Here is a 25,946-nt window from a genome sequence, read left to right on the forward strand (position 1 = left end):
CTGCACAGATATCGATGTTCTCCATTTTTAGGAGTGCCTCGAGAGAGTGCATTTTGAGGTTTAGACTTCTAGCATTACCTTCAGATTTTGCATGCTTGTACCTGTTACGGTGGTGGTTTTGTCCTTTGAAGTTTGCCTAAAAAAGGCACTATAGGGGTGGCAAGAGCCTTAGCCAGTAACCTGAATCCCAGGGGCGACAGGTGCAGACCATCTCTGGCAAAGCATCGTGGTCTGTCAATCATGTCATCCCAGGCAGACAGATACTGGATCCCCTTTGAATGACACCATAAGCTTAGCCAATTGTTGAAGTCAATCATTTTATCCTTATATTGTGGTATCATTCTGGGCGAAGGCAGGATGCTACTCAGGGCTAGGGTCATACCTGCCTGGGCCGCATGATCCGAGAGCTCTTCCATGTCTCTTTTCTTGTAGTCCAGGGAGGTACGTCTCAAGTCATTCACTCCAACATGGGCAATGACAGAGTCATATTTGTACTTGTTGTGGAGTGACTTGAGTGCATGCGTTATGTGGCGGATCCTGGCACCCGACAGGCAGCTGACTGTAATTTTCTCCTTATTCAACCTGATGAGAGGGACATCAGTGTGCCGGACTATAGAGTCACCTATGACTAAAGTGTTAGGTACATTGTTTTGCCTTAGGGGCTGTTGCTGGGTGGCACACTGGTGTTGTGAACTATGTGACACATTGGTTGTGATTGGTGTTTGTTTGCGTTTCAGCTTCAGAGGTCTTTGTTGCTTGGGCAGGTTACAGTTAAGGGCCTCTGCATATGTGGATTTAGTGTTGCTATATGTGGGTGTTGGTGGTGATACTGATTAGTTCTAGAAAGACTGAAGAGCCAGTGGCCAGTTCTCCTGTCATGTATATGGGTGTGTGGGGGGAAAGGTGGCCATTTCTAAGCTTACCCTCTTATGGAGACCTGAAGACTAGCCACAGGTGCACAAAATATGCCCATGTGATGACAGCACATTAAAAGGTGGCATTGAGGGCATTATTGGAAGCACAGATGGGACTAGGATTGACATTCATTGCATGTCCATTATGTAAGAATAGATTTGGGGAACAGAGATTTGCATGCATTGCATTACATGTCCATTATGCAAGAGTAGCACGGGGAACAGGGCAAAAAAAGAAAAAAAATCTATGCCAGCTTATTTATAATGGCTACTTTATTTTTAGCTCTCTCCTCTCATTACTATAATAATAACTTTGGTATCTAAAAGTCTAGTTCCCTATGAATAAGGGACTCATCCCCAAAGAGTGATCTAGGATAATTTGTCTTTTAGGCCAAGGTGAATGAATGGGTCAGTAGAGCGTCATTGAAAGTAGACGGTCAGCCTGGAAAGGAGAAAATCTCTACAGGACTGCAACAGGTTCATGGAACTGTTTCCCTGTTCAAGGTGCAGAATGAAATTTTAGGGTGGCATAAGTCATTGTAAGATGGGAATAGATGTGGAAAGAGTTTAGTTAAGTGCTGAACATTTGCAGAGATTTGACAGGCAACAACATCCTGGTAACAAAGCTAAGAACTGACAGTTTCACACCCTAAAGAATTCACTCTGATAATAGGTTTACTTTGAATATGCTAATATAATGTAATTCACAGCACTCAAACCTTAATTAATGAAGTCAATGAATATGTATCTGTTACTCTTTAAAGAGATTGTTTTCTTGTAATGCATGTTTTGCTTAGAGTACCAATTATATGTATATTCTCTGCACTGTGAAGGCCATGAGTGCCAGTAATTTTACTTTTATTACCTGCTGTTGTGTATATCATTCAGGAATAAGAACAGCATGGTAGAAATTCAGTAGTTATTGATATGGTATATAGCTTAACTTCTACCTGTGTTGTAGAACTGCACAGCAAATGCACAGAAGAAATTGTCTGGTGTTAAGTGTTAATAGATGAGTGCTTTAAACATACTACGCTTTGCCAATGCAATTTAAAATCTACAGCTGAACACTGTCTTGCTAATTAATTCCCATGTGCTTTTATTTCCTGCCCTGCTTAATTAGAACTTTTGTCACAAAGTGAATTATCTTTGCAGACCATTAGTAATATATTTATTGCTAGGTAATCAAATAAGGTCAAGCAAGCATGGATATCTATTTATATGGGTGATTCAGAGGTAACAAAGTGGTAGTTGTTGCATAATGAATTGAACTGTTGATTTAAGCATTGTATCAAACTGTTCTGCAGGATATACACAACTTGTCACTTAACTGCATCTATCACAAGGCCTTCTTTTTCCATGTATAGCTTGTTAAGGTGTCACAGTACAGCTGGGCTGTGCCTTAGCTCTGTATAATTGATGTCTGTAACTAAGCTAAGCTATAAATTTGTTTGTATATTTTGTTCTTTTTTCCATTGACTAAACTTATGCACTCCTCACATCTATCCTTCACATTAAAAAAAAATGAATGCACTTTAGCATACAGGTTGAAAAAGTAAACTGTTAATAAGATTGTTATAGTCAGCAGAAAAATATGAATTTCATAGGTAGATTCATATCAGAAAGTCTACACTAACTGTACACATAATGTACACTTTGTGGTAATCCTTATGAATCCGGAATCATAACTTCTATTTCATTGTCATGGTGCTGTAAGTCACTAAGCCTTCCAAGTGCTTCAAATTCACCATCAGAGATAAATTTTATGCTGTTTAAGTGAAATAAACATGACATAAGTAAACACGTACTTGTTTTTGATTTATAAAGACGTTAAGAACACTAAATTTAGTGTTCTACAACATTTAATTTGCTATATAATTGTAGTACCGTGAAACAAAGAAGCAAAATTTAGAATGAAGTTAAATCTGAGTTTAAACTACCTGATGACATGGGTCGTTGATGAAGACCTTAATGGAAATGGTTACAGCATCTTTAATGATATTAGAAATTAGCATAGCGATGACATAGTTACACAGGTATTTATGTAGGTAAGGATTTAGTATCAAGATAGGTAGTAATGGGTCTTAAAGACAAGCTGCAGAGGTAACTTGTGAGTGCAGTAATGGTATTTCCTCATTAAATGGTAAAAAACTGGAAACAGCAGCCTTGTAGCCGGAAAGCCAACTCTAACCCAAAAGAATTCAAATTCAAAGTAACTTCTTTAACGCAAAAGTTTTTATTCTTCAAAAAAGAGCTTCGTCAGAAGAAAATACAAATGGAAACAGCTATCCAAACATTTAAATACTCTCATACAGGAAGTGACAAAACAGACCTAATCCTGTGGGCTTAATTAAAAACATGATTAAAATCAAAACAAAATAAATGTATATCAAAAAAACTACTTATACTATATTATGTATACATTCATCATGTATTATAAAACTGTTCCTGGTAATAATGGTAAAAGCGTTTTTTCATTAAAAAACGCTTTCGATATTCTTAACAAGAAGTCAGAAACATTTACCTAAAATAACTTTTTAACTTCAATATACATGAAATGTTGCAGTTCTCATTTAGACCGACAGGTCTAAATGCATCCAAGTTCAACTGCCAAGCTAATTCAGTGCACTCAAGCATGGTTTCAATAGGACCACCCCTAATGTTCTGAGGTACCTGGTCAATACCCATGAAACTAAATGAGTGCCCTGGATTGTTTTTTACATGTTTTGCTAAAGCATTCTCAAGCAATGGTTTTTTTATAGCATAAAGGTGTTGGTAAACTCTTTCTTTTAGTTTGCGATTTGTTTTTCCTATATAAAAAGATGGACAACAATTGCACAATGCAATGTAGACCACCAGTTTAGATTCGCAAGATATCCTTTGATTGATCTGGTACCTTATATTTCTGACAAAGAAAGAGTTACCTGTCATCATAACTTTACACATATTACAATGGCCACATTTAAATGAGCCACTGGCCCTCATAGAACCATGGAAATGTGATGTTCGTTGCAACATTTCTTTTAAATTGTTACTTCTTCTGTATATAACAAAAGGACGTTCACCTAACTTTTCAATGAGATTAACTGAATTAATCACCAACGGCCAATTTTTTAAAAGTATGGCCCAAATGTCAGTAGAATTTAAGTTGAATTGAGTAATGAAACTCAAAGAAAAATTCCTACGTGTAGTAGAAACATTTTGATTTATTAATTCCATATCAGTAGAAAACTGGGCATCAATAACCTGATCTAGCAAAGGTTTATAAATACCCTTTACTCTCTTAGAGTCAACTTCTGAAATGAGGTCATTTAGAAGCACAATAGGGTAACCTCGGTTTAAAAATAAATCCTTCAAAAACTGACACTCAGTTCTAAAATCACTTAGTGTGCTACATCCTTCCTGCATAAGCTGGCCCTTAACTATAGATTTTTTCTGTTTAGGTGGGTGTAAGCTAGTGTAGTGCAGGAAGGAGTTGCAATAAGTGGGCTTTCTAAAAATCTTTGAAAAGTAAACTCCTTCTGTAAAGTCCTTTGCTAGTCTCACATCTAAATATTCTGTTTCATCAGTGGAGAAGTTAAATGTAAATTTTAACCAATCCGTAGTGTTGTTTATATAGTCATCAAAAAACTGTGCATCAGATTCAGTTCCTTTGAAAAGAATGAATATATCATCCAAGAATCTAGTGTAGTATTTAATGTTCTGCATTATAGATTCATTGGATAGAATAAACCGCTTTTCCCAAAAAGCTACAAACAAATTAGCTACGCTTTCAGAGGGGCCCATGGCTATTCCACGTTTCTGTAAATGAAATTTCTGATCAAATACAAAGAAGTTGGAAGACAACACTATGCTTAAAAGCTCAGTGATGACATCAATCTCATCCTGTGGTGCGTTTAAACTTTCCATCAGAAGTTGTAACCATTCCACTGCCTCGTTGTGTGGAATGGATGTGTATAAGTCCGTGACATCAACAGTTAGAAAGTTCAACTCAGGGTTGAAGTTAATACTGTTGATGTCACGGAGAAAGGACCAAGAGTCCTTACAGATTGTGGAAATTTTTTTCACATATTTTGATAAAATGTTATCTATCAATTTTGAGCAGGGGTAGGTCATAGAAGACCTACCATCTATTAATGCCCTCATGGGGGGGTTTTGTTGGTCTTTGTGTATCTTCGGTATTCCGAACATTACAGGCAATTTTGGTGTAATGATATCAATATAATTATATGTATCTAAATCAATTTTGCCTGCAAGAAAAAGATCCCGGAAATACCCCCTGATACGACCTTGAGTTACATTAATCTCATTTAAGGAGGAATCTTCATAAGCCTGAGATGTAAGAATCTCAAGCATTTTCTCCTTATATTGAAAGTCAAAGACCACCAATCCACCCCTTTATCTGGCTTTAAAACCTTACTGGTAAAGCAGGTTGTTTAACCATTGGCGTTGTTCATCAGAGATGTTCATATTTTTAGAAATAGTATTTGTTTTATGAATAGTGAAAAGGTGTCTTATATCTATTTCACACATCTGCTCAAAAAGCAGTAGGTTAGGTTGAATAGGAGGATTAAATACACTAGGTAGTCTTAGTTTATTATTATCTCTTGTGGTCTCATTATTAAGTAACATTCTCAAATTCAACTTGCGTATATAACATTTCAAGTCGATAAGAGTTTTTGCTAAATTCCCATAAGTACTAGGGATAAAAGTATATCCCAGTGCTAATAGTTCCACTAAATCTGCATCTAATTCTAAAGTGGAAAAATTGTAAATAGTAAAATCTTTTTTAAGATTAGTATATATGATAGGTACTTGTGGGAGAATTTGAGGTCTTACAAGGGTACTATTCTCTATCCTTATCTCCTCCGGTTCGTAGCCGCGCCTTGTTTCCTCTGGTTGTTCCCTAAAAAAACATTTTCATTAGGGGCTGTGGCTTGACCTTGGTTTTGTTGGCCAGTTCCACCCATTGTTTTTTGGTGTCTATTGTTATTGTTAACTGTTGAAGAACCCTTTAATCTGTTACTTCTTCTCACACCCTGTGTAGCAGAGGCAGTAGGTTGTTCACCTTCCTCAACTGTACTTAGTGTTTGCTCTGTTTCAGGAATGGTAGAAGCCCCATTAAATCCTGTAGTCTTGGAAACTGGAAGTCTAGTAGTTAAATTAGGGTAAGCCTGGCTAGATGAGTAAACAGCCCTGTCTCTTACTAGTTTTTTATTTTTGTTTGTTTTTAACTTGTTTAACAAAGCATCTATACTCGAAAAAATGCGTTCATAATCATATTTGAACTGCAAAAAAGACATGTTATTTTTAATTTCTTCATCAAGTATATTCACTTCAGATATAAGCGACAAAATATGTATGTCATAATGCTTAACAATAACTTTTAATAATTGGAATCCTTGTTCCTGAAATGAACATTCCAGTTCTGCAAGGTAGACATGGTCTACCAACAGTCCCGAAGGAGTGAAGTTGTTCCTTAAGCCTTTTGGTATTAATTTTTCTTTTTTTTTTTTTTTTTTTTTTTTTTAAACATTGCCTAAAATAGGCAGCCTCGAGCTGCAGTTTTTTCAATTTAAGCAACTTTAAATCAAATACCTTTAGGCAGTCATTGATTTTGTTCGCATCATTCTCTGCAGTTGAAGCGTTATGGCAGTCCGCTCCAGTCATGTCAACTGGAAGAAAAGAAAAAGGATTTTCTTTGTTAATCCAACCAGTCAAAGATACGTGACCACGCTCCAATTCGCCTTCATGTAAAATGTTCAAACCAATAACAGGTGGTGTGCGTATGTTTGAATTAGCGACAACAGCAAAAGTTTGTGCAAAATCGTTCTGCACTTGAGAAGTTGTAGGAAACAACTCTGTTTCACTCGTAGTAAGCAAACCACCTTTGCGGTGGTTTGAACACACAGTACCTTGTTGGTTACTCCGTGGAGGTAAACCTCTTGACGGTTGAGCTGGCGGAATTGAAGTTTCGGACCCATCCGAAAGTGGAACCAAAGAGGAAACTGGTACAACATCTTGTTCAGTGTTTCCGGATGTAATAGGATTACGTTCAATGGCATCCATACGGATGTGTAAAGCCTCTATTTTTTGAGAGATAGAAGCTAATAACGAATAAATGTCCCCTTCGTTAGAGCTTTTTGAATTAGTGGCTGTTCCAAAAAGGTTAGGGCTTACCGGACAAACAGGAGTACTTGATTCCATAATGGAAAACAAACGGTAGTAGGAAAGGCAAACAAACTGGTAAAAAACTGGAAACAGCAGCCTTGTAGCCGGAAAGCCAACTCTAACCCAAAAGAATTCAAATTCAAAGTAACTTCTTTAACGCAAAAGTTTTTATTCTTCAAAAAAGAGAGCGTTTTCGCCGTGACTCCTGTCACAGCTTCGTCAGAAGAAAATACAAATGGAAACAGCTATCCAAACATTTAAATACTCTCATACAGGAAGTGACAAAACAGACCTAATCCTGTGGGCTTAATTAAAAACATGATTAAAATCAAAACAAAATAAATATATATCAAAAACTACTTATACTATATCCGTATGGATGCCATTGAACGTAATCCTATTACATCCGGAAACACTGAACAAGATGTTGTACCAGTTTCCTCTTTGGTTCCACTTTCGGATGGGTCCGAAACTTCAATTCCGCCAGCTCAAATGTCAAGAGGTTTACCTCCACGGAGTAACCAACAAGGTACTGTGTGTTCAAACCACCGCGAAGGTGGTTTGCTTACTACGAGTGAAACAGAGTTGTTTCCTACAACTTCTCAAGTGCAGAACGATTTTGCACAAACTTTTGCTGTTGTCGCTAATTCAAACATACGCACACCACCTGTTATTGGTTTGAACATTTTACATGAAGGCGAATTGGAGCGTGGTCACGTATCTTTGACTGGTTGGATTAACAAAGAAAATCCTTTTTCTTTTCTTCCAGTTGACATGACTGGAGCGGACTGCCATAACGCTTCAACTGCAGAGAATGATGCGAACAAAATCAATGACTGCCTAAAGGTATTTGATTTAAAGTTGCTTAAATTGAAAAAACTGCAGCTCGAGGCTGCCTATTTTAGGCAATGTTTAAAAGAAAAATTAATACCAAAAGGCTTAAGGAACAACTTCACTCCTTCGGGACTGTTGGTAGACCATGTCTACCTTGCAGAACTGGAATGTTTATTTCAGGAACAAGGATTCCAATTATTAAAAGTTATTGTTAAGCATTATGACATACATATTTTGTCGCTTATATCTGAAGTGAATATACTTGATGAAGAAATTAAAAATAACATGTCTTTTTTGCAGTTCAAATATGATTATGAACGCATTTTTTCGAGTATAGATGCTTTGTTAAACAAGTTAAAAACAAATAAAAATAAAAAACTAGTAAGAGACAGGGCTGTTTACTCATCTAGCCAGGCTTACCCCAATTTAACTATTAGACTTCCAGTTTCCAAGACTACAGGAATTAATGGGGCTTCTACCATTCCTGAAACAGAACAAACACTAAGTACAGTTGAGGAAGGTGAACAACCTACTGCCTCTGCTACACAGGGTGTGAGAAGAAGTAACAGATTAAAGGGTTCTTCAACAGTTAATAATAACAACAGACACCAAAAGACATTGGGTGGAACTGGCCAACAAAACCAAGGTCAAGCCACAGCCCCTAATGAAAATGTTTTTTTAGGGTACAACCAGAGGAAACAAGGCGTGGCTACGAACCGGAGGAGATAAGGATAGAGAATAGTACCCTTGTAAGACCTCAAATTCTCCCACAAGTACCTATCATATATACTAATCTTAAAAAAGATTTTACTATTTACAATTTTTCCACTTTAGAACTAGATGCAGACTTAGTGGAACTATTAGCACTAGGATATACTTTTATCCCTAGTACTTATGGGAATTTAGCAAAAACTCTTATCGACTTGAAATGTTATATACGCAAGTTGAATTTGAGAATGTTACTTAATAATGAGACCACAAGAGATAATAATAAACTAAGACTACCTAGTGTATTTAATCCTCCTATTCAACCTAACCTATTGCTTTTTGAGCAGATGTGTGAAATAGATATAAGACACCTTTTCACTATTCATAAAACAAACACTATTTCTAAAAATATGAACATCTCTGATGAACAACGCCAATGGTTAAACAACCTGCGTTTTCTACCAGTAAGGTTTTTAAAGCCAGATAAAGGGGGTGGATTGGTGGTCTTTGACGACTTTCAATATAAGGAGAAAATGCTTGAGATTCTTACATCTCAGGCTTATGAAGATTCCTCCTTAAATGAGATTAATGTAACTCAAGGTCGTATCAGGGGGTATTTCCGGGATCTTTTTCTTGCAGGCAAAATTGATTTAGATACATATAATTATATTGATATCATTACACCAAAATTGCCTGTAATGTTCGGAATACCGAAGATACACAAAGACCAACAAAACCCCCCCATGAGGGCATTAATAGATGGTAGGTCTTCTATGACCTACCCTTGCTCAAAATTGATAGATAACATTTTATCAAAATATGTGAAAAAAATTTCCACAATCTGTAAGGACTCTTGGTCCTTTCTCCATGACATCAACAGTATTAACTTCAACCCTGAGTTGAACTTTCTAACTGTTGATGTCACGGACTTATACACATCCATTCCACACAATGAGGCAGTGGAATGGTTACAACTTCTGATGGAAAGTTTAAACGCACCACAGGATGAGATTGATGTCATCACTGAGCTCTTAAGCATAGTGTTGTCTTCCAACTTCTTTGTATTTGATCAGAAATTTTATTTACAGAAACGTGGAATAGCCATGGGCTCGCCCTGTGGGGCGAGCGTAGCTAATTTGTTTGTAGCTTTTTGGGAAAAGCGGTTTATTCTATCCAATGAATCTATAATGCAGAACATTAAATACTACACTAGATTCTTGGATGATATATTCATTCTTTTCAAAGGAACTGAATCTGATGCACAGTTTTTTGTTGACTATATAAACAACACTACGGACTGGTTAAAATTTACATTTAATTTCTCCACTGATGAAACAGAATATTTAGATGTGAGACTAGCAAAGGACTTTACAGAAGGAGTTTACTTTTCAAAGATTTTTAGAAAGCCCACTTATTGCAACTCCTTCCTGCACTACACTAGCTTACACCCACCTAAACAGAAAAAATCTATAGTTAAAGGCCAGCTTGTACGTGCAGGAAGGATGTGTAGCACACTAAGTGATTTTAGAACTGAGTGTCAGTTTTTGAAGGATTTATTTTTAAACCGTGGTTACCCTATTGTGCTTCTAAATGACCTTATTTCAGAAGTTGACTCTAAGAGAGTAAAGGGTATTTATAAACCTTTGCTAGATCAGGTTATTGATGCCCAGTTTTCTACTGATATTGAATTAACAAATCAAAATGTTTCTACTACACGTAGGAATTTTTCTTTGAGTTTCATTACTCAATACAACTTAAATTCTACTGACATTTGGGCTATACTTTTAAAAAATTGGCCGTTGGTGATCAATTCAGTTAACCTCATTGAAAAGTTAGGTGAACGCCCTTTTGTTATATACAGAAGAAGTAACAATTTAAAAGAAATGTTGCAACGAACATCACATTTCCATGGTTCTATGAGAGCCAGTGGCTCATTTAAATGTGGCCATTGTAATATGTGTAAAGTTATGATGACAGGTAACTCTTTCTTTGTCAGAAATATAAGGTACCAGATCAATCAAAGGATATCTTGCGAATCTAAACTGGTGGTCTACATTGCATTGTGCAATTGTTGTCCATCTTTTTATATAGGAAAAACAAATCGCAAACTAAAAGAAAGAGTTTACCAACACCTTTATGCTATAAAAAAAACATTGCTTGAGAATGCTTTAGCAAAACATGTAAAAAACAATCCAGGGCACTCATTTAGTTTCATGGGTATTGACCAGGTACCTCAGAACATTAGGGGTGGTCCTGTTGAAACCATACTTGAGTGCACTGAATTAGCTTGGCAGTTGAACCTTGATGCATTTAGACCTGTCGGTCTAAATGAGAACTGCAACATTTCATGTATATTGAAGTTAAAAAGTTATTTTAGGTAAATGTTTCTGACTTCTTGTTAAGAATATTGAAAGCGTTTTTTTGAAAAAACGCTTTTATCATTATTACCAGGAACAGTTTTATAATACATGATGAATGTATACATAATATAGTATAAGTAGTTTTTTGATATACATTTATTTTGTTTTGATTTTAATCATGTTTTTAATTAAGCCCACAGGATTAGGTCTGTTTTGTCACTTCCTGTATGAGAGTATTTAAATGTTTGGATAGCTGTTTCCATTTGTATTTTCTTCTGACGAAGCTGTGACAGGAGTCACGGCGAAAACGCTCTTTTTTGAAGAATAAAAACTTTTGCGTTAAAGAAGTTACTTTGAATTTGAATTCTTTTGGGTTAGAGTTGGCTTTCCGGCTACAAGGTTGCTGTTTCCAGTTTTTTACCAGTTTGTTTGCCTTTCCTACTACCGTTTGTATTTCCTCATTAAATGGTATTTACTGAGTCCTTCAGACTTCTATAGGCACAATATATTCTACACTGGAAGACAGGCTTATCTTGATTAAAACAAAGATATTATTATCTAAGATAACATCAGTAAATTGAATAGGACTCTGTCTCTGTCTCTGTCCATTGAGAGGTGTCTGTGAACATCAGTGCTTGACTTGAACCTAATGGAATAGATGTTATAGACATTCAGAAGCCATGTAGCTGAAACACCTGATGTCCTTAAGGGGTCATTTGCATATATCCTGTGGGCCTCCATTACAGTAGGTTTAAGATATCACACAGTGAAAACTTTAGTTTGGCTGGGTTTTTCTTGCAGCTTCTACAGATTCATAGATTTACAGATATTCCAAGACCACTAAGTCTTATGACCATTCACACTTTGCCAGTACCCTCCATCAGTTTGCATGACTTTTACCAGGAGGGTGATACCAGTCAGTCCTGGAGTAAATTTGTTTATACCCACTTAGTCATCTAGTTTATATTTAAGGGAAGATAGTGAGTCACACAGCTTAACTTGGAGGGGAAGTTTATTCCAGGGATTTGGGAGGTGCTATGTTATAAACCTGGTTCTTTGTTATTGATGATTGATGGTTTGATGTGGGACTGCAGTTTAAGTTTTTAAAGATCTGAGGTTAAAAGCAGTTAAATTTGCTTTCTGAAAAAAAAGGTACAGTTTCATCTATACCCAAAGATTTATTGGATTTCACTATCCATTAAATTATAGGAACTACTTGAAATAATGTTTTATTTTTCATTATTTCAGTAATGTTACCTGTTTTCTAAACAGGTACAGTGTGTGAGAAGGCCATTGCTGTACAGCGAATGCAAGTTCAGAATATAAGATATATTAACATTTGAAATACATCATGTATTTGCAATATTTCTTTATTTCTCAAATCTTGTTTTCTTCCAATGTTACCCTTCAAAAACAGCTATTGTACATTGTGATCCATAGTATCTAAGATTTAAGTAGTCTCAGGAGACTACTGTAATGATATAGTGTCAAAGCCAAAAAAAGTCACAACCAATCAGTGAAAGAACACATTTTCATAGTTATGGCTCATATATCTTTTGCCTTTCAGTTGTTGTTGTTGTTGTTTGTCTTTTTGGCTTTTCCCGGTTAGGGGTCGCTACAGCGAACTTCGATCTGCTAATAATTGGCAGTAGATTTTTTATGGTGCTGAGTTCACGCATGTCTTTTGGAGGCCACTCAACCACGGGGAGGACATGCAGACTCCACACAGAAGGCACTCCAGCCGTGAATCGAACAGGAGAACCTCTTGCTGTGAGGCAACAGTGCTACTGCTGTACCACCACGGCTTATGCTAAAAGGAAGCACAAAGCAATACATTTGTTAGTGTTAATGCTTGGGTCATTTTGAATCTCTTGACAAATTATAAACCCACAGCTGAAAATAAATGTCTCCAATATTGCTGACTCAGTGACATAGAGGGAAACTCGTGCCTGTAGTGCTGGTGATGTAGTTTTGATGTAACCACTCTGCAGAATTCTGAACATGATGAAGACATCTGATCTCAGCATCTGGTAGCTACGAATAAACAGTACTGAACAAAGACAAGAAGATCCCAGTGCAAAAATCACTACAGAAAGATCCTTGGGTGATACTGGGTAATTAATCCTGGAGATATTCCTCAAAAGAAAACAATATGACTTGATGGAAGATACCTGCTCTCAAAGTATTGTGAATGACACCAAGATTATGGACTCTAGGTGCAAACTCCAGCCTATTGCCATGAGAGATAACAAATGGCATCAGAGACAGAGAAGAAAAGTTTAATGGTGTGAAATGAACTGCCAAAGTGTTACTCCTGGAAGTGGCATGTTTTACCTAATTATAGCATAATTAGTGATAGGTACCTTCCAGATCATCTGCTAAAGAACTGACACATACCCGCTGTTCCTGAAGGAGAGAGGAAGTTACAATTGTCTGTAGTCTCATAGCAGTGATAAAGTAACTCGCTGATTACTTTTACCAAGTGCAGCCCAAACACTGTGTACAATAATGGACCCAAGGTTGAGTCCTTATGTACTTTGTTTCCTACGGATTAAGGCCAAGATCTGATAATACTCAAACTCACTCTTTGTGAATGTTCAGAACAGCAGAAGACAGACTATTCCATTCAAGTAAAGAAGAGACCTCCATTAGATCATTGAATGATCAACAATGTTTATTGATGCAGAGAGATTGTGCAGGACTATTACTAAGTAAGATCAATGATTTATTGGTATAAGGATATTATTAATAACAAAATAAGGCAGTCTTAGTGTTATGTGAAGAGTGAAAATTGGACTTGTAGTCATCCATGAACTTGTGAACCATTAAATCAAATTCAATTGGACATAGGTTACCTTTTCAGTAACTTGCCATATAAAGTCAACTCAGAGATAGATTGTAAATTATCAAGACTAGTAGAATCCATCAAATATTATTTGAGATTGGGAATAATTAAAGCCTCCTTTCAAATAGATGTAGTGATCTTGAACCTTAGTGATGGTATCACAGTCTGATAAATAACCCAACCCAGAATATCCAAGTAGTTTATAAACAATCTAGAAGGACACAGGTTCAGTACACAAGCTGTTACAGGCATACTTGTAATTGCAGACACAAGCTCATCATAATCAGAAACTCAGAGCTGTCCCAGACTGAAAATGAAATTTTTTAAGTCTCAGCTGTGCCATCAGCCACAGATGCAGAAGGAGGCGACAATAATCTCATTTTGCTGATTTTGTCAGTGAAAAAAGTGGCCAACTTCTACTGTTGTGATATGTGGATGGAAAGTCAAGCTGGGGAGGTTTGATGTAATGGGCCAGTGTGACTTCAGATGTAAAAACAGCATGAGTGTATATATATCCTCCTTTATTATTGTACTATAATGCCAAGTCAATGAATGCTCTCAGCCATGATGGTGAGAGATACTAGGTATAGCATACTGTTTCCAGTTTTCTGAATCTTATGAGAATATGGTGTGCAGTTTGGATGAAGGGGGCAGGAAAAAGTTCCACTTTCAGGAAATGAAATACAAATGCAGAAATAAATCACATAACAAAATGTATGACAATGAATGACACATGAACAAAGGCAATACATCTGAAGTAAGTCTTTAATGTAAAGTTAATTTTTATTCTGACATGGACATAGATTTTAATGGAAACAGTGAGGGAAGTGTGGTGAAGTGAGAAATGTTAAAACATTAGAAATTGTAGAAATGCCAGTGAAGCAATATCAGTGAAACACGTCACACATAGTCGGAAGGTAAGGTAGTAATGTGACCCCATAACACTAATTTACAATTAAGATGAATGCCGCAATACACCTAAACACTTTTGTGATGCTCCTAACAGCATCATTAATGCAGAAAATATATAGACCTCATCTTCTTTGTGTTCTACATTTTAGAATAAAGTTTCTTACTATAATGCTGTAATGAAGCACTATGACATAATAAAGTTTGAAAGAACCTTGAGCCAAAAAAATTGTCATTAAACTTGCTGTTATGCCTGACTAATTCATACTTGGAGCTGGAAAATAACTCACTACTTTTGTCTAAATCTTTTGTCTGCATTTCAGCCTGATGATGACAAAACTCTTTCCTTTAAACTTTACATCAGCTGAATTGTCAGAGAGTGCTGTGGGTTTCCAAGCACCATCACAGAGCTCACTTTTTTAATTGCTGGCCTGTTTGGGATCATATTGGTAGGACAGCTTGGCAAGGAATGACAAGGCAATTACTTGACCATGGTTAAAAATAAGCACTGAATTCTGTTTACACCAGAGGTGGTTGAGTTGGAGAACATATGCTAAATGTAGTGCATTAACAATTCTGTGAATTGGTGAATGTTTTACCATGCATCCATTTTATTAATATATCTACAAAGCAAGGACAGCAGCATTTACCCCTTTCTCCTTTTTGCGAGTAAATGTCATTTAGCTTAGAAACAACACATTGATAATGAGTCCAGCTCATTAGCTCTGTAGCTGTTTTAAAGCTGCAAGCTGACAGTTCCATATGTAGATAAAATAAAATATATATAAAACAATAGAACAGATGACATAAAATTATTGTGCTAGCAGCAGATAAGATCATAGTTGCATGAATACTGTAAGATCAAATAATACATGTCAATAAAAATGACAACTAATGAAGTGACTTTTGTGTGTAAATATTTAATTTAAGGCATTACAAATGTTTTATGCAGGGAACTAATTGTTCAAAATATATATGATGCAAATGTTCTAGTGCGATGCATACACATCTATAGTTTAAAGTATTCCAAGGTGATTCTCCTGCAACAGGTGATTATGTACTGATTAAATACCAGCAAAACCAGAAGACCAAATGTCATTAAAGGTCCAAACTGCACCAACAACAATAAAATAAAGAAAAACAAAAACAGCAGAACCACCAAGGCTAAGACATCACTTGAGAACGCAAAAACACTTGTATGTTATTAAATTTGATGTCATTAGCTGTGGTGGTTCTGCTGCTTTTGTTTTTCTTTATTTTACTGATTGAATACCAAGTAATGCATACATAGTAATTTACATTAAGCTGTATGAGTGGTCTTTGTCATAACAACAATAATTACACACACATTACTTACATGCAAGCTAATTAGGCAAAGTGAATTTTATAAATCGATAATATCAGTGAGTATAATACAAGGCACTGGAACAAAAAGTAGACCCAGAAGTAGACAGTTTAAGAAAACTGACTGTTTTTAATTGAACTGTGGAAATTTCGTAGAGTGGAACCTAACTTTATAATACAACTGAGAAATTGTCACTGCTTAATTAAATGGGTAATAAAATGTTGCTTAGTTTCGGAGCACCAAATCTTCATCATCAAAACCATTCCATGATGTTATGGAGACTTTGCAAAATTATTTTGCCCAGTTTCTATAATTAGGGAGCACAACTCAGATTCAGTAAAAGAAATACTTTCAGAAATGAGAGTGTATTGCATTATACCTCTGACCTAGTCATACCAACAGTGCACTGCATTTGGAGATAGGCTGTATGAGATGTTATGATATAAACTTGTGTGCAGCATTTGTTGGGAAATCTTGTCTTTTGGCTTATGCTGGTTAGGGGTCACCACAGTGGAACTCCGGTCCACTCATGACTGGCAGTAGATTTTTACGGTGCTGAGTTGCCAGCCCGATGCCCAACCTTCAAAGAAGGGCATGCCCATTCACGCTTGCACCTACCTGCATGTCTTTAGCATCACTCAACCGTGGGGCGGACATGCAGACTCCACACAGAAGGCGCTCCAGCTGAGAATCGAATGGGAGAACCACTTGCTGTGAGGCGACAAAGCTAACCGCTGCACCACCACATTTGTTGGGAAAGCATTTTAAAAATATAATTATCAATGTTAAAAATTAGAAAAGGTGTTGATGAGATGAACTTCCAGAAATATTTTTTTATAACTTTATTTTTATTTTTATAATAAAACCATGCATACTATGATGGTACAAGCAATGAGAGTTACAGCAATACAACACACATAATGGTTTACAGCAATATTAGTACATGAAAGGGACAAAAAGGCATGTTTATAATGATCTTAAAAGGAGTCAATAACAAGAAATCGACCTGGAAGCAGCCACCACAAATTCAACGATAATCCAAAACTTGTTCTTTATTGTAAAAACAGATGCCCAAAACGTAATACAAGCGCTTTCGCTAGGATGTTCCTAGCTTTTCCAAGTACAAAACCCAAATTAAAAACATTCAGCTTAAATAATGCCTTGTCCTCAAGTTAAAACAGATTGTACCAATTAAAAATCAATTAATTAATTGGCAAGTTAAAAATTAACCTATTCCATTCCCAATATTTGAATAGCTCACTCCTAAAGGACTGTGTCCTTAAATAGATATATGTCAAGCATATTACCTTATCTGAACATTGTTCCAACAAAGTTTCTCGTTTTAAACATACTGAATATACTAAAACCATCCAGAAAAAATATATACATTTTACTTTATTTTTTCTTTTTTCTTTAAATCACTGGATGAGCACATCATAGTTACTTTACTCTAGTGAGAGTAGTAAGGTCAAGATACAAAATACATGCTTTCAATAATAAACATTAGATGAATAAATCTACCAATATAATGAAAGGCTGCCAATGATGACAAAAACTTGTTGAACAATAAAATAAAAATAAAAACTCACTAGAGTAAAGTAACTATGATGTGCTCATCCAGTGATTTAAAGAAAAAAGAAAAAATAAAGTAAAATGTATATATTTTTTCTGGATGGTTTTAGTATATTCAGTATGTTTAAAACGAGAAACTTTGTTGGAACAATGTTCAGATAAGGTAATATGCTTGACATATATCTATTTAAGGACACAGTCCTTTAGGAGTGAGCTATTCAAATATTGGGAATGGAATAGGTTAATTTTTAACTTGCCAATTAATTAATTGATTTTTAATTGGTACAATCTGTTTTAACTTGAGGACAAGGCATTATTTAAGCTGAATGTTTTTAATTTGGGTTTTGTACTTGAAAAAGCTAGGAACATCCTAGCGAAAGCGCTTGTATTACGTTTTGGGCATCTGTTTTTACAATAAAGAACAAGTTTTGGATTATCGTTGAATTTGTGGTGGCTGCTTCCAGGTCGATTTCTTGTTATTGGCTCCAGTTCTTGGTTTTTGGCGGTTTTTGGCAGAGTTCTACATGGCTACGGAAGCGGACACTTTTGATCCGGTGGAAACACCACACATCCTGGCAAGCAACGATACGGACGCACCGGTAACTCGTGCAGAATTTAATGCAGTGCTAACAGCGTTAGCTGATCTAACCAAGCTCCTGAAGGGAGCTGAACCGGATGTAGGAGATCGACTACCAGGTCGGCAGCGTACAGCACAAGCTAATGGCAAGTCGGGGATAGCTTGTGGAGGTGGCAATGTTTCTGGATCTGTAAATGGGCTCAGTGATAACCCGAACACAGGGCAGGTTGGAAGGCAAGGTTTTGATCGAGTGGAAAGGCTAAACAACACGGAAAGGTGCAATAGTTCCAGGGTTGAGAGAGAACAGCAGCGCAAGGAATTCAATTTTGAGAACTGGATGGAGCAACAACACGCATTCACTAAAGGTACTGTTAATGCCAGCAAAACTGCTAACATTGAGCTTGAGTTAGAAGAATTAAAAAAGAAATTATATGCTCTGAAAAATACTCAAATTGAGGTGGACTACTTGAAAGAATGTGTGAACCAAAAGAGAATCCCTAAGGGCTTGAGAATATTCAAGTTCCCAAACAATGTTCAAACTGGAACACCATATTATTCCAAGCTTTGTGACATTTTCAATAGAGCAGGCATTGAAATGCTTAATGTTATGATTGAGGAATATGAATATAAGCAAAAAACATTGACTAATGATTTGAATGCTTTAAATAATTGTATTGTCACTGATTCTAATTTTTTGGCAATCAAATTTGACTACAACAAAGCTTTTGATGAAGTGGATGCATTTTGTAACAAAGTAATTAATAGAAAAATTCGTAAGCTCGAAAGAGACTTGAATGAATACAGGGAGGGGATAGCATATCCCATATTTAAACATTATAGAGCTGAAGTACACAATTCCAACATGGCAGAAAATCCAGCAGCTAGTAATTGGGGGGGGGAACCTTTAAGAAGAAGTGAAAGACTGGCTGACAAGGAGCGTAAAGGTTCAGTGCGGGATTTTCATCAGCCTGCAGGCAGGACAATGGGGTGGAAGCAGAAACAGCAAGCACCACGGCAGTGGAACACATAAGCTTCACCATGTCCCCTGACATTTTAAATACTTTACAAAACAGCGTAGGCACTGTTAATAATACAATTTCAGAGGGTCTGGAGAACATGGACGAAGGAATCACAGTTTCCAAACAGGGAGCATGTACAACACATACTAAGTCTAGCTTTATTATTTATAACTATACGGATACTGTAATTAATAGTAATGCCTTTGATGTATTCACAAAAGGTTTACATTTTGTTCCATCAAAAAGTTGTAATATACCTCTAACTCTAATAGATGTTAAGCTTTTCACGAGAAGTCTTAATTTGCAATTGTTGTTTAAGGAACAGACAAGCTCAACTTCTGAACTACATAGGAAAAGTTTATTTAACCCCCCCATGCATGCATCCATCAAATTGTTTGAACAGTTGGTGGAACAAGAACTTAGGGGTATTAAGCAGTGCCACTCCGACAGAGCTAATTTTAAACAGGAGGAGTCTGATTTTGTTCAGGTATTAAAAAATGAGAGGATAAGAGTGATGAAACCCGATAAAGGGGGGGGCATTGTACTTATGTATGAAAACAACTATGATGAGTACATTTATCAAATGTTGCAAGATAGTAGTCAATACATGACAGTTTCAAGAAACGAAGTGCACATTTTTTGGTCTAAGATTAAGTATTGTTTGGATGACCATCTATGGCAAGGAGTTATTAATGAAAAACTGTACAACCTTTTGTTAGTTCCAAAACCTAGGTCTCCCATAATATTTGGGATTCCCAAAACTCACAAAGAGCTCGACCCCTTGCCATTTAGACCAATTGTGGCAGGTAGTGGTGGTATAACCGAACCCTTCTCGAAATTTATTGATCATGTAGCAAAGAAATTTGGACACTTGTTAAGTTTTGTGTGCAAGGATTCCTGGGACTTCCTTCGCATGGTCCCATGTAGTGATTTTGATACTGATTTACTTTTGGTGACCATAGATATTAAGGACCTTTTTCCCAGCATACCTCACGATATTGGGTTACAATGGTTTGCTGAATTTTTTATGAAAGAAACTAGTCTTTCTTCTAATTTAATCAATTTAATTGTGGAATTTATGGGCATAGTGCTGGATAATAACATTGTATTCTTTAAAGGTGAAATGTTCAAACAACTAAGAGGGGTAGCAATGGGGGCACCGTGTGCTACCACTTATGCCAACATCATTCTCCATAGATGGGAACACGATTTTGTGTTCATCACCCCTTGGAAACAGCACTTACTTTTCTACAGGAGGTTTTTGGATGATATATGCATCCTATGGAAAGGGACCCACAATTTGCTGTCGGAATTTTTAGCCTACATTAATAATTCAACCAATTTTTTGAAATTCACCCATGAGGTCTCATCAGCTGAACTACATTATTTAGATGTATGCTTATACAAGGATCTTGACAGAAAAACATTTCAATCTAAAATCTACCGTAAGCCATCATTTTCAAATTCTTTCTTGCACTATCAAAGCGCCCACCCTTTTGCACAAAAGAAAGGGATTCTTAAAGGCCAATTAATTAGGGCCTCAAGAATGTGCAGTTTAGAACAAGATTTCAACAATGAAGTGATGGTGTTACAAAAAATGTTCTTGGAAAGAGGCTATCCATTAGACCTTTTTAAAGCATTACACAAGGAAGTGGTTAATAATAGGAATGCATTGTATTTCCCACTTTTAGGTACACAGGTGGTGAATAACCAAGAATCTGGGGAGAATAGTATGAACACTGTAAAGAACAATGAATTTTTAGGTCCAAAATTCATATACACTCATTGTAGTCAGGCAGAGGATATAGAAAAAATAATTGTAAAGTATTGGCCGCTTTTAATGGCACAAGAAGAATTTAAAAATATTTTACCAAACAAACCAAGGTTCATTAGAAAAAAGGGTGTGAACTTAAAGGACATGTTTGAAAGAAATTCAAGAACATATAATACAAAAGCCTCAACAACCAAAAAGCCTGGCACTTTTAAATGTGGAGCATGCCAACAGTGCCATGCAATTTTGAACAGCAAAGGAATATATCTACCTTCTAGAAAAATTAGGGTGGATTCCCCCATGCATTTTACATGCAATTCTAGAGGGGTGGTGTACTTGGTGGTATGCATGGCTTGTAAAAGTTTCTATGTAGGGAAGACGGAAAGGGAAATCAAGAAAAGAATGTATGAACATTTTTATGAGTTGGCCAAAAATAAGGAAACCAATGCTCTTTTCAAGCACTCCCTGGTATGTCTTAATCATAATTTTAAATTCATGATTCTTGAGCAAATTAACAAAGATTCCAGAGGGGGCGATTGGGAAGCCACCCTGGAATATAGGGAGTTAGTGTGGCAACTCAAACTGAATGCAGCCAGTTGGCCTGGGCTGAACGACACCATTAGCATAAAGCCCATACTGAAGTTAAGAAGGGCCAGATTATAACACTTCTATAGGTAGTGCACTTAGAACTACAGTCACTGGCAGTCCTTGTTTCATGGACAGGTAATAGTTAGAAGAATGGTCCCTACATTCATTGGCTAGTTCATTTCATTACATTTTTTTCAATACATTGTCATTGTTCTGGTTACCCATTTCTTCTCTATAATGTGGTGCCCACACCTTGTTAGGTGCACCCACCTATTTATTTTATTGTTCAACAAGTTTTTGTCATCATTGGCAGCCTTTCATTATATTGGTAGATTTATTCATCTAATGTTTATTATTGAAAGCATGTATTTTGTATCTTGACCTTACTACTCTCACAAGAGTAAAGTAACTATGATGTGCTCATCCAGTGATCTAAAGAAAAAAGAAAAAATCAAGTAAAATGTATATATTTTTTCTGGATGGTTTTAGTATATGCAGTATGTTTAAAACGAGAAATTCTGTTGGAACAATGTTCAGATAAGGTAATATGCTTGACATATATTTATTTAAGGACACAGTCCTTTAGGAGTGAGCTATTCAAACATTGGGAATGGAATAGGTTAATTTTTAACTTGCCAATTAATTAATTGATTTTTAATTGGTACAATCTGTTTTAACTTGAGGACAAGGCATTATTTAAGCTGAATGTTTTTAATTTGGGTTTTGTACTTGAAAAAGCTAGGAACATCCTAGCGAAAGCGCTTGTGTTACGTTTTGGGCATCTGTTTTTACAATAAAGAACAAGTTTTGGATTATCGTTGAATTTGTGGTGGCTGCTTCCAGGTCGATTTCTTGTTATTGGTTCCAGTTCTTGGTTTTTGGCGGATCTTAAAAGGAGTACAATCTCTTGGAGTATACATGGTACACAAACTAACAACTTAACCCAAACTGAACACTATTTACAAAGCTACCAGTACTGAACAGGGAAGGAGGCAGCAGTGTCACTATTTATACGGTTAGGTAATAGCAGCCCTACTTATGGCTTGTAGTAGGAGGGATAGACCCCTCAGAACAAGGGATATGGTATGTAGGGAGAGTAGGAAGGTAAGAAAAAGGAAAAAAAAAGAGAAAGGGCAAGAGTGAAGTTTGTAGGTTAACCATAGCTTAGTCACATAAGATTACTTCAAACAGGCTTTTCCAAAGTTTACTGAAGTAGGCTCTTTTCTTGGGTCCGTTTATGATGAACTTCTGTGGCGAGATATATTTGGTGGCCATAGTCTTAAATCCCCGCCAACATAATTTGGTGCGGTCCAGCCAATTATAGGTAATATAGAGTTTTATGAGGAAACACAGCGTTATTAGGATATGGAGGTGAAACTTAGGCAGACCATGGGGGGGAATATTTAGAATAGCCGTTTCCCATGAGAGAGTGGAGCTATAGTAGCCCATTTTTGAGACGCACTTTGAGAGAACACCAAAGTTTGTGGGAGTTATTGCAGTGCCACATAATGTGTAGAAGATCAGCTTTCGCACCTGAACAGCATGTACATAACGGAGAGCTATTAGAGTTGAATTTGTGGATTCTTGTATGGGTAAGGTATGCATTGTTGTTCAACATCAGTTGAGTGTAGAGAAATTTCTTGAAGGGGGATAGTTCAATGCTAGTTTTATGGCTAGCATTTTTTGGTCCTCTGTAATCTGGTGGTTTTGATTGTCCCAATATTTGGAGAATAAGCAGTTTCCTTTGTAGAGTAGATGGTGTAATAGTTTGTAGGACGAAGAAATTGTTTTATTATTGCTAGCCAGTGTATTGATAATTAGATTTAGTTTATCCATTAGCTGTATGTCGGGGACTGTATTGATGATTTGTGAAGAAATAAGTTCCCTGAGTTGACGAGTATTACTGAATATTTGTTGTTAACCTTGAGGGTTAATCGGTTCGCAAGCGACAGGGATTTGTGTTTAAGAATATCCCAAACTTTAAGGTCTTTGATGTGGGGGAAGTCGGCAAGATCTACCATCTTATTGTTAATTTTAAGATTTGGGTTGAGGTGTATTGGTTGAAAAAAGGGTAAGATAGATTGAAGATTAATGTCTTTAATCAGCTTTTGAAAGAGTTTTATTTGGTATTTCAGTAAAGAGAATAATTTTAAGCTATTCAAAGAAGTGGATGATAAGAAGGGAATAGCCTTAGGATTAATTTTGTTAGATAGGATATGTTTGTGCCATATCTTTAACCACGCTGGGTTATGGGTTTGGGTTTTGTTGTTCATGTTCACAATGGACCACAGTCTGTTAGAGCTAATAATCAGATAATACAGCTGGAAGTTTGGGAGGCCCACCCCACCTTTCTCCTTGGGGAGACTTAGCTTGGAAACTTCCAGAAATATAATATGAAATATTTGGAAGTGATAGCACTTGGATGTTAGTGAATTGGTCACTTGTTGCTTTATATCTGGAGAATCTAGAGATGTAAGACCTAATGAAGGCTGTATTTTAGCTTGAAAGTGTGTTTGCTGGCCTGCTTATAAAACATTTAGGAGGCTAAGATTAAGACTCAGATGGAGTAAGGAAGGAGAGCAGCAAGGCCATTGTTATAGAAGCTCCACTCAGTTGCTTGGTTCTGGCTTAGATGAGGAAAGCATATCAAATGGTCTTGAAAAGGAATGGTCTTCTCTAGTGTTAAGGAAATTTTGATTGTATTATTACATATATAAAGAGGATGGAATCAACACTGGATCTGAGAAAATAAAAGACACTTCAGGTAGCACACCACACTAGTGAAAAGACTGACTCCAGTATCCCCCATCAAGCTTGTAGCATTCACTTTTTGCTCAGACATTGAAAATTCAGTGAAAACTTGATGATCCAGAAACTGTTCTGGACAGAATAAATATTGACTGTAGGGAGCTGTGAATACACTGTAAAAACAGGTATTCATTAACCAAGCCTGTTATTTCCTACCTGTTAACTAATGAACTCAGAACATCATGCACAGAGAAAGCAAAAGTAAACAAATAACTAAATAAGAATAAAAAAGGATCACAGAACAATGGTGAAGAAGTCTAAAGCCAGTTATAATGACTGACATAATCTATAATTAATATCCTTCTGAGGGCCATTCTTATTTGGTTTCTGTAGGGTGTCTATTAAATTTCACCAAATGCCATTCTTTACAAACCAGGATTTTTCTGATGGTTTGCACTCCAGGAAAGGTACTATAACAAGTCTGTTTGACTGATCACCATTGAGATGCTGATGTTTTTCCAGGTAAAGTTGAAAATTTCCACCCTGCTAGACTCTACAATTGTTTTTCATCTCCTAATAAAGCATCAGCAGTGTTCATGGTATGCATCTCTTTGCACAAATTGGATGGTGATTGAAATTTGTGGTCACTGCAAGCAGCAGAAGGGATAGGATATGGCCTTTCATTAACAGGTACAGTTGGTATGACTGTGAATGTTGAGCACATGCTCCATTCCATCAGGCACTAACTTTACACTATAAATTGATATACTTTATGTCATTTAATCTTTATATATATAGTCTGATACATCTGTTTTCTGCCCTTTATCCTGTCCATGTGGTAGTGGAGAGAATTGTTGACTAAGAGGAAACTCATGGCATCAAAGCTTGACTTTATAGGCTCCCCAGTAGTTATTATGTAATATAATTAATCAAAGAAATATTCTTGTGAGGTATGAAATATGCCATAGAGGAGTCTGAACACTGATGAAACACATCTTAGAGACAGACTTAAAAGACTGACAGGGTTTGTGTCTGTTTTGTTTTAATCCATCTTCTAACATATAAGCATAATGCATTCAAAGGGTTAATATCAAGCAATGGTCAGTAGGAATTTTAATTTTCTTGTTCATTTCTGTTTCATAATTTCCATAACTGAATGACAGCCAAATCATTTAGGATGTTCATCGTGTTTCACTGTTGCAGTCATTACATTTGGGTTATCCTGCTGGCAGGTTACCGGCAGTCGGCCTGAATTCCAAAGTCCTGGTCCGGCATCGGTTGCTGTCGCCTCCTCCCTGACGTCAGTGCGCCAGGGGTATAAAGATGTAGCTGACGCCATTTTCTTCAGTCTTTCTTGCCGCGCGGTGCCCGAAGCAAAAGCAGTTCGCAAGTGCCGGTCAGCCGACTCCTGAGATTTTCAAGTTCGAATTTCAGATCCAAAGTCTTCATTAAAGCTAAGTACCCCATTGGGGAAACTTTTTTCTTGCTCCAGACCGATGTCAGAAAAAGTTAATAATTGCATTTCTTGTGGGAAGCAAATACCTCATAAGGATTTCCCTTCTTACTGTATTCCTTGCCTAGGCCC

Source organism: Protopterus annectens, chromosome 17.part0 (genome assembly GCF_019279795.1).
Source record: "Protopterus annectens isolate FY-2018-M chromosome 17.part0, PAN1.0, whole genome shotgun sequence".
Classification (NCBI taxonomy): Eukaryota; Metazoa; Chordata; order Ceratodontiformes; family Protopteridae; genus Protopterus; species Protopterus annectens.